Source organism: Bidens hawaiensis, unplaced genomic scaffold (assembly GCF_021521415.1).
Source record: "Bidens hawaiensis isolate Kalapana, Puna unplaced genomic scaffold, B.hawaiensis_p1.1 tig00028784_1, whole genome shotgun sequence".
Lineage (NCBI taxonomy): Eukaryota > Viridiplantae > Streptophyta > Magnoliopsida > Asterales > Asteraceae > Bidens > Bidens hawaiensis.
Window position 1 is genome coordinate 87,909 of NW_027494721.1, and position 5,846 is coordinate 93,754.

The following is a 5,846-nucleotide window of genomic DNA, read 5'->3' on the forward strand; positions in this document are numbered from 1 at the left end:
AACTTATAGACGTGAGTAGGGTGCTTCGAATTGATAAAACCAGTGGTTGGTCTACATATATCTCCTCCTTTACTTGTAGAAAAGGTCCCTATGTAATATCAGTTTCACGGCTGCAAAGAAGAACCACCGTAGACTGCCAAATAGTCAACATACGGCCACCATATTCCTCGCCAATCACCTTTGTTGTTAACGTGTGCCAGCTGCTGTCAACCGTTGTCTTCCCGCATATCAGTAGCCATCGTGCTGCTGCCATAGTGCACCGTCGTCGCTCCATTTTCTTCCTTTCGTCAACTAGCACTTGTTCGTTGAACCTCGGTGTCTCAACCGGTTAATTTATTAACCGAGTTAAACTTAAATAATGTCGTGAATATTATTATTTACTTTGGTTATTTATCTCTTACTCGTATTGTTTATAAACAGATCCTATATGGTTCGGTTAAATAGTGATTACTCGTTTTTATATTCCGCTGCGTATTCTATTATTAATGTGATTAATAATTATGAAACCAATTTAATTAAAACCGGGTTTAATTGTTAAACCGTTAACTTATCACCACTGGAACCCAACAGTGGTACCAGAGCCTTGGTTAAAGCATATGAGTCGAATCCGGTCTTTTCACCGGATCGACATCCTAAATTTCAAGCTAGTTGAAGTTTTTTTTATCTAGATATGTTTTTTGAGCAATCTTGGTTTGGTCAATTTTTATTTATTTTATTTGACAAAAATATTGCTCAATTTTATTTTTTTTATTGAATATGTAAATCTGGTCCGACCTTGTGTGATTGGTTGTTTGGTTTGATTTTGGTCATATGGATGATTCAAAGTTGTATTTTATTTTTCGGTTTTATTTTATGGTTTTTGGCCACTTTGATGGTTCAAAATTGTAATAGATAGGGTTTGGTTTTTCATTATATGTATTTTGTAATATTGTAATGAAGAAGACCCGAAGGAAAACCGAGGACGAGCTCACAGAGTTCTTAAAGTCTGTGGGAGTTAGCAAAGATGACGGGATGGACTAATAGTCCATCCATGTGATTGTTTTTGTGCACCAATGACGGGATGCACCAATAGTCCAACCATGTGGTTGTTGTTGTGTTGTGACCCATTGACCCAATTGATCTTGTTAATAGGCTCTAGCAAAACCAATCACCTTTTGGCCATTTAAGATTTGCATATTCTTGTTTGCTATTGTGGTTGCTTGCTTTATTATAATAGGTTATTATACCAACAACCTAATACCAAATATATTAAAATAAATTTTAATCAACCAATTTAGTTTTTGCAAAATTAAACTAAATTTGATTTTCCAAAACCTTATGACTTAATAGTTTAACTATTAACTTAAAATCGGTTAGTCATATCGCGACAAACTTAGTTTTAATAGGTTATTTAAAACTAAATGTCCTGGGAGATAAAAGGGTTCATCATGTAGTCCCGATTAATACAATAAAACTGAACTTTTACTCTATTCGGTAATTATAAAATTAATCCCAATTATAAAATCAACAGTTTATGCCATCCTACTATAAGCCACACTTGAGGCATACTGCGAAATTTCAAGTGTTTGGAACTACAGCACCGCACTTGTTTTCTAGCATATCCCTTCAAGGTGAAAGGGTTTCGCTGACACATCCGGCCCTTTCACACGTGTATGTACTAGGGCGACTATTACTTTACTCTTTTGTTACGTGCTACAGCTGTCTGAAGACTAAAGTGGTCATAGATGAGGCTAAACATATCTACTTAGGAAAATGATGTCTTAATAGGCCTCATAACCGAGAGTTGTGCTTTATTCACAATTGGCAATCGTTGTCAGTCTACCTAACCACTTACTAACGTTGTGTGCTACAGCTGCCATTACTAACTGGAAGCCAGATTCTCAAATCCCTATTTTATTAATGTTAATTGGGTCATTAGTATCGAAAATAGTAAAATTACTTTTGCTTATTTAAACAGATGCCAACTGATAATAACTCATCATTCACCCTCAAGAATATTCTTAAGAAAGAAAGCTGAATGGCACTAATTTTCTTGAGTGGCACCGCAATTTGAGACTAGTTCTCAAAATGGCTAAGAAGCTTTATGTTCTCGATGGACCAGTTCCATTAGAGCCTGAAAACAATACAGTTGCTGCCAGAAGGGTTCTTGATAAACATAATGACGACTCCACTAAAGTCGCTTGCATTATGCTAGCCACCATGTCATCTGAGCTTGATAAAGGTTTAGAAGATCTTGGTGCCTATGAGATGCTTGAGGAACTCAAGGGCATGTTTCAGAAACAAGCCCGTCAAAAACGTTTCGACACCATGAAACAGCTTATCAGCTGCAAGATGGAACAGGGATCCCCTGTTAGTGCGCATGTCGTCAAGATGAAAGGGTACACCGACCAACTGAAGAAACTTAATTATCCTCTGTTAGATGAAATGGCAGCGGACTTCATCTTGAACTCTCTTCCCAGCTCTTACGACCAGTTCGTAATGAATTTTAACATGAATGCATGGGTGAATGCAGTGCCGGAGCTTCATGGTATGCTCAAAACGGTTGAGATGAACACTCCTACTAAAACTAATCAAGTTCTGATGGTTCGATCTGCTGGTGTCATAAAGCCTAAACCCAAGAACCGGGGTTATAACGGTAAAGACAAGAAGAAGGTTATTGTTGCTGCCAAGCATACCACCAACGCTAACAGGAATGTTGCAAAGGCACCACCGCTGCCTCTTGAGGAGCGCCAGTGCTACAAGTGCAACAAGATGGGGCACTGGATGCGTAACTGCCCCGAGCATCTAGCTGAGCTAGCAAAGAGGAGGGTCAATGGTGAAGGCTCCTCTAAAGGTATTTCCATATACGTTATTGAACTTTTCATTGTTTCTAGCAACACATGGGTATTTGATACCGGATGTGGTTACCACTTAGTTAATGTCTTGTAGGAGCCTGAGAACTAGAAGAAATTGAAACAAGGCAGCATGAAACTCATCGTTGGTGATGGGAAGAGAGTTCCAGTTCTTGCAACTGGCACATATCATTTTTCTTGTCCGTCTGGCCTTGTAGTTACTTTAAATCACTGTTTGTTTGCACCTGGTTTGACCAGGAACATTATTTCGGTTTCTTTACTTTTTGAACAAGGATTTAAGTACGCTTTTAATGGTATTGCTATTTCTTCCTACTTGGATGATATCTTTTATTTTGAGGCTAAACCTCGATATGGTATTTATGAGATTGATGTTCAAATTAACAATAACGTATTTAATTTTTCTAAACGTATCAGATCTGGCATCAATGATACATTTCTATGGCATTGCCGACTTGGCCACATAAGCAAGGCACGAGTTAAAAGACTCCAATCTGAAGGGATTCTTCAATCCACGGGACCAGACTCTTTTGACGACTGTGAGTCTTCTTTAGCTGGCAAACTCGCCAAGGACTCCTTCACTCATAAAAGTGAACGAGCAAAAGATCTGTTAGGACTTATACATACTAATGCATGCGGCCCTTTCAGAACCATGTCTAGAAATCATGAAAGATACTTCTTTTCTTTTATTGACGATTATAGTCGATATGCTTATGTGTATCTTATGAAACATAAACATGAAACTTTTGAAAAGTTCAAAGAGTTTCAAAACGAAGTGGAAAACCAACTCAGAAAAACCATTAAAATGCTTCGATCAGATCGAGGTGGAGAGTATCTCAGCTCAGAGTTCATCAATCATCTAAAAGAGCGTGGAATTATTTCACAGCTCACTCCACCCGGCACACCCCAACATAATGGCATGAGCGATAGGATAAATCGAACCTTGCTAAACATGGTTCGATCGATGATGTGTAGAACTAACTTGCCTTACTCCTTTTGGAGATTTGCCCTTATGACCGCCGCCCGCATTGTTAATCTGGCTCCAACTAAAAAGTTAAACAAAACCCTATATGAGATATGGCATGGGCGTAAACCCAATTTGTCTTTCCTTAGAGTATGGGGATGCGATACATATGTCGCCAGTGATTCTGATGACAAATTCGATCCCCGCGGCGTAAAAGTTGTTTTCGTCGGATACTATAACCAAAGCGGATATTATTTCTTCCACCCTGATACAAATTTGATTTCTATCAAAAAGAAGGGCCACTTCCTCGAGAAAGAAATTCTCGATCGAGGAACTGGGAATAATATTGTCGATCTTGAAGAAATTCGAGAACCACAAACAACCATTGAGGAAGTTGGAGCATCTGATTAACAAGGTGTTGTTGCTGATACATCAGACATAAACACGAGCGTTCGCAGAAGTAGTAGGACTCCCATACAAAATCCTAGATACCTATGGCATTTGGATGGTCCTGAAGTCCTATTAGTAGCCGAGCAAATGACGAACCTACTAACTACAAATATGCTATCTTAGATCCGGAATCTGAGAAATGGCAAGAAGCCATGAACGCTGAGATGCAATCTGTGTATGACAATCAAGTTTGGAACTTGGTTTAGCTACCCACCGATGGTTGGGTAGTAGGGAGCAAGTGGATTTTCAAAGGAAAAACCGACATGTATGGAAATGTACAGACCTATAAAGCACGGCTAGTAGCGAAAGGTTTTACTCAAACTCAAGGAGTTGACTATGACGAAACCTTCTCGCCCTTTTCTATGACTAAGACAATAAGGATATTACTTGCCATAGCCGCATATTATGACTACGATATATGGAAAATGGTTGTCAAAACCGCTTTTTCTTAATGGACACCTTTTAGAAGATGTCTATATGGTTAATCCTGAAGGTTTTGTCGATCCTAAATACCATAATAGGGTGTGCAAACTGAATAAGTCCATTTATGGGCTCAAACAAGCATCTCGCAGCTGGAATCTACATTTTGATGAGAAAATCAAAGAGTTTGATTTTATCAAAAATGAAGATGAGCCTTGTGTTTAGAGAAAAGCTAGTGGGAGCACTATATCATTCCTCATCCTGTATGTGGATGATATACCGATCATTTGAAACAACATTCCTATGCTTAAGGAAGTTAAGCACTGGTTGGGATCTTGTTTCGCAATGAAAGATCTTGGTGAAGCTGCTTATATTATGAGAATCTAGATCTACCGAGATAGGTCTAGGCGGCTTCTAGGGCTAAGTCAAAGTACACACATAGACAAGGTCATGGCACGCTTCTCAATGGACAACTCCAAGAGAGGAGCTATTCCCATTGCTAAAGGCGTGTTAAGAAAATCGCAATCTCCGGCAACGGACATTGAGACAAATCACATGCAAGCAATTCCATATGCTTCAGCGATTGACTCTATCATGTACGCTATGTTATGCACTAGACCTGACGTCTCGTATGCTTTAAGCATGACTAGCCGTTTTCAGCAGAGTCCTGGCGTTGCCCATTGGACTGCAGTAAATAACATCTTGAGGTACCTGAAAATAACCAAAGACATGTTCTTGGTGTTTGGAGGAGTGGAAGAAGAGATCACTGTAAGCTGTTACACTGATGCTAGCTTCCAGACTGACCGAGATTATTCTCGTTCACAATCAGGATTTGTATTCACTCTCAATGGAGGAGCTATTTACTGGAAAAGCTCCAAGCAGAGTGTGGTGGCAAATTCCACCACTAAGTCTGAATACATAGCTGCATCAGATTATGCTAAGGAAGTTGCTTGGATGAAAAAGTTCATTACTGACCTCGATGTGGTTCTGAGTATTCATAAACCAATCGAGGTGTTCTGTGATAACACTGGTGCTATTGCTCAGGCCAAAGAGCCCAGATCTCATCATAGAGCCAAGCACATTCTAAGGAAGATCCATCTCATACAGGAGATACTAGAACGAGGTGACATCATAATAAGCAAGGTAGACACAGATCAAAACCT